The following is an 8120-nucleotide window of genomic DNA, read 5'->3' on the forward strand; positions in this document are numbered from 1 at the left end:
ATATATTTATAAATTTTATATAATACATTAATTTTATATAATATATAAATATATAATATAGTTTTATATAATATATATATTAACTTAAGAAAAATAATCAAAAAAAGCTTTAGTTAAGTGATCCATAACTGAGTAAAAATACAACAAATAGCGCAACAAATAAACAGTGAATGGATGGGGAAAAAGTTACTGCAAAGAAAGGAATAAGGGCAGGAAAGCCACAGATAAGGCAAGGCCTGTGCAATTGCCAGAGGCTGAGTGCAAATCTGATTCTGAGCTTCCTAACAGCAAACTCCAAGAAGGAAACGGGATTGGTTACATGATACACAACATGTATTAAGAGAGAAAAACTAAACTATTATTTTTTAAAGATTTTATTTTTATTTATTTGACAGACAGATTACAAGTAGGCAAGAGAGGCAGGCAGGGAGAGAGAGGAGGAAGCAGGCTCTCCACAGAGCAGAGAGCCCGATGCGGGGCTCGATTCCAGGACCCTGGGATCATGACCTGAGCCAAAGGCAAAGGCTTTAACCCACTGAGCCACCCAGGAGCCCCGAGAAAAACTAAATTATATCCATACATAGCATCGTATGCAGCCCTTAGAAGACTTTATTATAGAATATTTAATGATATGGAAAATATTCACAACATATTGATGAGTAACAATTAGCAAATCACAAAACAATATGGACTATATGAAAGGTTAGCCAGGGGACGATGCAAGTTAGAATTTGTTTCTTTCTGCATCTGGCCCCTCTCAGCATCAGCCCAGGACCCTGGAGGGTATTGTGCCAACCACACACATATGGCTATGTTGAGATATGGCTGTGTTTTATTACTTTTCTATTATTGGGTTGGGGGAGCAGAGGGAAAGGGAGAGAGAAAATATATTTAAAAAAAATTTTTTTTAAAGATTTTATTTATGTGACAGAGAGAGAAAGAGAGAGAGAGAGAGAGAGCGCGTGCAAAAGCAGTGGGCATGGCAGGCAGAGGGAGAAGCAAACTCCCAGCTGAGCAGGGAGCCTGATGTGGGACTCAGTTCCCCGGACCCTGGGATCATGACCTGAGCCAAAGACAGACACCTAACCGACTAAGCCACCTAGATGCCTAAGGCAGAGAGAGAGAATGTTTTTTGGTGTTTTTTTTTTTTTTTAAGATTTTATTTATTTATTTGACAGACAGAGACCACAAGTAGGCAGAGAGACAGGCGGGGTGGGAGTGGGGGAGGCAGGCTGCCTGCTGAGCACAGAGCCCAACACGGGCCTTGATCCCAGGACCCTGAGATCATGACCTGAGCCAAAGGCAGAGGCTTAACCCACTGAGCCACTCAGGTACCCCCAGAGAATTTTAAGCAGGCTTCATGCCCAGTGTGGAGCTTGATCCAAGATCACAACCCTGAGATCAGGGCCTGAGCCAAAATCAAGAGTCAGGTGCTTAACCAACCAAGCCACCCAGGTGCCCCTGAAATTATTTTAATAAATTTACTGCAAACAAAATGAATGGGGGAAATTGTCCCATTTGTGCAGTACAAAGGAGCAACTATCACTCACATGTTAGTTTAGCCAATTTGGTGAGAGGGAGTTCGGGGGGAAATTAGCCTTTAAAGGATTTAATGGTTTGTACCAGCACATTTTATATCATTAACTGTAACTTAAATCTGCTGGGTGTTGCTATGGGTTTCTGATCATTGAAAAGGCCTGTAGATCCCAGTTGTGGCCTTGGCTCTTTTTCTAGCTTCCTTGGTGGTGTTGCCATCAAGGAAACTGGGTAGAAGGACGCCTGGGCGGCTCAGTCATTAAGTGTCTGCCTTTGGCTCGGGTCCTGATCTGGGGTACCTGGGATTGAGCACCACATGAGGCTTCCTGCTCGGCGGGAAGCCTGCTTCTCCCTCTCCCACTCCTCCTGCTTGTGTTCCTCTCTCTGTGTCTCTCTCTGTCAAATAAATAAATAATCTTTAAAAAAAAAAAGGAAACCAGGTAGAGGACATGATGGGAGGGGTCTGATTACTTCAGAATAAAACATTTCATTAATTGTTTTTGTTTATTTCTCTCTGCTGGTGTCAATTTTCTACGGCTGTGTTTACAAATTACCACACACTTAGTGCTAATTACATTTATTATTTATATCATGGGTCTTGAATTATATCATGGGTCTTGAATGCAGGCATGGCTTAGTATGATCTTCTGTGCAGGGTTTCACAAACCTGAAATCAAACTGTCAGCCATTCCCTGGTTCTGCCCTGGAGCTCAGGATCCTGCTCCCTAGCTTACTTGGGAGTAAGCTCCTTGCGGCTGTGGGATTCAATTCCCTGTTTTCTTGCTAGCTGTCAGATCTGACAGCTGGCACTCTCCACTCCCAGAAGTCACCCAGAGTTCCTTGCTATGAGGCCCTATAAGCAGCATCACAGCACAGATGTTGTTTGCTTTTTTCCAGGTCAGGAGGAGCTCATCTCTTGGACTTCCTTTTTTTAAAAAATTATTTATTTTTATTTATTTATTTTTTTATTTGACAGAGATCACAAGTAGGCAGAGAGGCAGGCAGAGAGAGAGGAGGAAGCAGGCTCCCTGCTGAGCAGAGAGCCCAATGCTGGGCTGGATCCCAGGACACTGGGATCATGACCTGAGCCGAAGGCAGAGGCTTTAACCCACAGAGCCACCCAGGCGCCCCCTTGGACTTCCTTTATCTTTGATCCCTAAATCTCCTTTAAAAAAAAAAATAAATAAAAAATAAAAAAAAAAATAAATCTCCTTTTAAGAATCCACCTGTAGGGGCGCCTGAGTGACTCAGTTGGTTAGGTGTCCAACTCTCGATTTCAGCTCCGGTCATGATCTCTGGGTCATGGAATCCAGCCCTTTGTCAAGCACTGCTTAGGGCTCTGTGCTCAGGGCACAGTCTGTTTGTCCCTCTCCCTCTTCACCACCCACCGCTCCTGCCCCTGGCTCTGTTTTCTCTCTCTCGAATAAATAAATAAAATCTTAAAAAAAAAATTCACCTGATACTATATTGTACCCCTAAAACTAATATAACATTGTATGCTAACTATACTGGAATGAAAAAACAAAAAAGAGATCACCTGATGAGTTCGGTATCCTCCTGGGATAACCTCCCTTTTGATAAACATAACTGATTAGGGCATTTTATCTGCAAAAATTCCCTTTGCTGTATAAAGCGACATAATCACAGGAATAATATCCCATCATATCTATTGGATCTTGCCCATAGCCAATGGGGAGGATTGTGCAAGTCTATAGATCAATGGCGAACATTCTGTTTTTTGCATTTAAAAAAATTTTTAGGTTTTGTTTTTTAAGATTTTATTTATTTATTTGAGTGAGAGAGATAGAGCATAAACAAGGGGAGGGGCAGAGGGAGAGGAAGAGGCAGAATGCCCACTAAGCAAGGAGTCCAGGCTCGATGGACCCCAGGATCCCAGGGTCATGACCTGAGCTGATGGCAGACGCTTAACCAACTGAACCATGCCAGGTGCCTCAGTGGGGAACATTTTAGTATTATGCCCACCACACTGTTTATCTGCACTTTCTATTTCTTTTCTGTGACACATATGAGTTACTTTTGAGGTAAGGAGAACACCATGAACGTTATTAAAAAAATAGAAAGCAAACCAGTCTCCCATGAGAAATATAAGTGCTGGAGTTTAAGAGACATTTCTCTTGTGAGTCTTCCTAGAAAAGATGCTGTGTGCACCTCTGTCAGTTAAATCTCTACTGAAGACAGAGCTCCACGGGGCTGTTCCTCATAACACCCTTAGTGTGGGACGGTGGTGTCGTGCCAAGTTACAGTAAAAGTAATTCCAGAAACAACAAAGTCCAATTTTTGGCAGACCGCTTATAATCTCGCATTCACATGCAGCATCTGGTAAGAGTTGATTCAGTCTTGGTGATGAGCTGATTTACTCTGGGGCTTAAGATAGGCTTTGGAGGAGTCTTTTCATGAACATTCTAAAGTTTTGTGCATATATATATATAATGTATGTGTGTAGTACTTTGTGGAGAAAGTCCACTGGTTTTATCAGATTTTTGATAGAGTATTTTTGACTTAAAAAAACAAACCCACAAAAACAGTTAAAGACCCATTGCCCTGGGGTGCCTGGGTGACCATGGTCAGTTAAGCACCAACTCAGGTTCTGATAGTGTCTGGCTCTGCGCTGAGCACGGAGTCTGCTTGAGATTCTCTCTCCTTCCTCTGCCACTTCCACTTGTGCTCTCTCTCTCTCTCAAATAAATAAATCTTTAAAAAAAAAAAAAAGAATAATTGCTCTAGAGAAGAATTTCTTTAGCTGGACCCTATCGATACTTTGGGTTGCCTAACTCTTTGTTGTGGGAGGTTGTCTCGTGCATTGTTCAATGTTTAAGAGCATTCTCAGCCTTTACCATGGAGTGCAGGAACATCCTCTACTTGTGACAATCAAAAAGAAAAAAAACAAACAAACTATAAGATGTTGCCAAATATCTCCAGGAGAGAATGGACCTTACTTTGAGAGCCACTGATCTTCCGGAAGAATGGAGGAACCAAATGTAACTAAGGTGAAATCTAGATAAAAACTGTCCTGGAGAGGCGCCTGAGTGGCTCAGTGGGTTGAGCCTCTATCTTTGGCTCAGGGCATGGTCTCAGGGTCCTGGGATTGAGCCCTACATTGGGCTCTCTGCTCAGCGGGGAGCCTGCTTCCCCCCACCCCTGCCTACCTGTGATCTCTGTCTGTCAAATAAATAAATAAAATCTTAAAAAAAACCAAAACTGTTCTGGATGCAAATTGCATCTCTTCCAGTTATGATCTTGGGTAAATTACCTCCTTTCAGCCTTAGTCAGCTTCATGTGTAAACCGAGGATACAGTACCTACCAAACAGGGTTTCGATAAAGATCCAAAGAAATAAAGCATGCAAAGCCCTTTGCAGAGTACTTTATATGGTAGGCACTTAAGATATTGTAGCTATTAATGCTGTTTCCATAGGTGAGACCATTAGATATTTCCTCATGTGCTTTATTTCTTCATTCAACAGGTATTTACTAACTGGGGTCTGTGTTCCAGATCTATCTTTCTTTCTTTTTTTCTTTCTTTTTTGTTTTTTTTAAATATTTTATTTATTTATTTGACAGACAGAGATCACAAGTGGTCAGAGAGGCAGGCAGAGAGAGAGAGGAGGAAGTAGGCTCCCTGCCAAGCAGAGAGCCCCACCCGGAGCTCGATCTTAGGAGCTCGATCTTAGGACCCCAAGACCACGACCTGAGCCAAAGGCAGAGGCTTAACCCACTGAGCCACCCAGGCGCCCCTCTTTGTTTCTTTTTCAAGGTTTTATTTTTTTATGTATTCTCTAACCCCGATGTGGGGCTTGAACTCATGACCCTGAGGTCAAAAGTCACATGCTCCACCCACTGAGCCAGCCAGGGGCCCCTTAATTATTTTTCTAAAAAGTATGTATATATTTTGGGGGCGTCTGTGTGGTTCAGTTTTTGGGCATCTGCCTTCAGCTCGGGTCATGGTCCCAGGGTCCTGGGATCTGGCTCCATGCTCGGCAGGAGGCCTGCTTCTCTGTCTCCCATTCCCCTACTTGTGTTCCTTCTCTCACTGTGTCTCCCTCTGTCAAATAAATAAAATCTTTTTAAAAAAGTTAAAAAAAATTTTTTAAGTACACTCTACTTCCCAATGTGGGGTTCAAACTCACAACCCCACGATCAAGAGTTACATGCTAGGCGGGGAGCCTGAGTGGCTCAGTCATTAAGCATCTGCCTTCAGCTCAGGTCATGATCCCAGGGTCCTGGGATTGAACCCCACATTGGGCTCTTTGCTTGGCGGGAAACCTGCTTCTCCCTCTCCCACTCTCCCTGCTTGTGTTCCTCTCTTGCTGTGTCTTTCTCTGTCAAATAAATAAATAAAATCTTAAAAAAAAAAAAAAGTTACATGCTCAGGGCACCTGGCTGGCTCAGTTGGTTAAGCAACTACCTTCATCCAGCTAAGGGTATCAGGCTCCCTGCTCAGTGGGGAAGTCTGCTTCTCCCTTTGCCCCTTACCTCACTTGTTGTTCTCTCCCTCTCAAATAAATAAAGTCTTAAAAAAAAAAAAAAAAAGAGTTGCATGGTCTACTGACTGAGCCACTCAGGGTCCCCCAGATCTTTCTTAATGAGCTCTGCTTGAATTATTCCTTCTCAAACCCTTATCTGGTAGGTATTATCATTTGTGTTTATTTTTTGTGAATGGCCCTTTTAACACTAGCATAATATTCCATTACATCTATTTTTATTTCTCATCCTGGCCTCCCTTCTGAGATCCAGACCCATGTATCTACCTGGCGGTCTCTCCAAGAATGTTTAAATTTGGCATGTTTGGCCAATTAGCCCGGTGCCTAGCACCTAGTAAGCCTTCCATAAAAGGAGCTACTACTGGCCATCAATGTCATTTTTACCCCTGCCGTCTGATTTACATCCTCTTTCTACTCCTCAGTAGGATCCCAGAATCACTTATTTTTTGTCAGCAGTCCTGGCCCTGGGTTAAAGCCCTGAGTTGTTGACCATGTGTGGGGGAGCCCTTAGGAGAATCCACCCTCATTCTCCCACCTATGGGGAAGAACTGAAGCAATTAAAGAAGACCCTCTCGCTTCAAGTCCACACTACCCTGAACAATCATTTTGGTGGGGAGAATTTGCTAGCAGTAGACAGGATATAAAGTTCCCCCACAGCAGCTTTGCTGGGTGGGCCAGCAAACGCTGGTGATTCATAGCACCAAAGGGGCCTGTAGAGATCTAGATTTATGCTATGGTATGGTTACAGCAACGGTGTATGCTGCGTGCTCCAGAATGGTAGTTCATGGTTTGGGGGGCTACAACAGGGAGCAACTGGGCAGTCACACTTAGGGAAGCAGGGCAATGAAATGGTAACACTGGGGCACCTGGGTGGCTCAGTGGGTTAAAGCCTCTGCCATGATTCCAAGGGTCCTGGGATTGAGCCCCCCTTTGGGCTCTCTGCTCCATGGGAAGCCTGCTTCCTCCTCTCTCTCTCTGCCTACTTGTGATCTCTGTCAAATGAATAAATAAAATCTTTTAAAAAATAAAGAAATGGTAATGCCAGCAAGCTCTGGGTGGGATAAATCTGGGTTTTCAGTCCCACCTTTGCTTCTCATTATCTAGATAATAGTTAGCATGTGGCTCTGTCTTGCTGAGCTTCTCACTTTTCCCAAGTGTCCTGAGGTGATGCTCATTAGTTAACATTTAAGGACTGCTTATTCGTCAGTCAAACCAGAGGAAATTGTCTCTACTCAACCATTAAGAGTTATTTAAAAGTAGGATTTTTTTTAAAATACAGAAAACTATATATTCCCCACCTCACAACACACCCATTTTTAACTTGGTGACACTTAAAAAATAAAGAAAACACATACATGGTTTGAAAATGGAAGTCAGAGTACAAACCAAGAAAAGCTTTCATTTTTCGACCAATTTATACCTACAAAAAAGGCAATTTCATGGGTTTCAATTTAGTATGTGCCAGCCATCGTTCTAAAGCTTTATATGTTTTAACTACCTTAAATTCCTCAACAACCCCACGAGGTAGGTACAATTATTATCCTCCCTTGGTAATAATACAATTTCTCCCAAAGAGAAGCAAGAGGATCCGGGAGAGAGCACAGGCAACCTAAGCATACTCCACGTGATTTAAAAGTTTGAGAAACACAGAGGTCAGTATATGCAATTAAGTGCCAAGAAGGATTATCCGCCGGGTGTCGAAACACAGCCTGCTGGGGCGCCACACTCGGCAGGTATTTGGTCCGACGGGCAATCCCTCACTGACCCACACGCAACTGGGGACCAGCCGCTACGTGGTTCCCGGGAGAAGGCGCGCCGAGTTCCGACGCCTCAACCAATCTTGCTAGAGTAGGCGTACTCCCTGCGAACAAAAGCGTTCGGAGTGACTGCCCCTATGACCACTCAACGCCGAGCCCAGGCCCGCGCCTCCAATCACAGCGGAACTTCCAATTGGTGAGGCCTTTCTGAAGTGGGGCGGACGGGAGGAAAAAGTCCCGCCTCCCTGGGGGTTCTCAGCCAACCGGAGAGTCCAGGCGGCAGCCGCCGAGTTTCGTTGCGCTGTGTGTAATGATCTAGGGCCTGAG

Source organism: Meles meles, chromosome 12, assembly GCF_922984935.1.
Source record: "Meles meles chromosome 12, mMelMel3.1 paternal haplotype, whole genome shotgun sequence".
Classification (NCBI taxonomy): Eukaryota; Metazoa; Chordata; class Mammalia; order Carnivora; family Mustelidae; genus Meles; species Meles meles.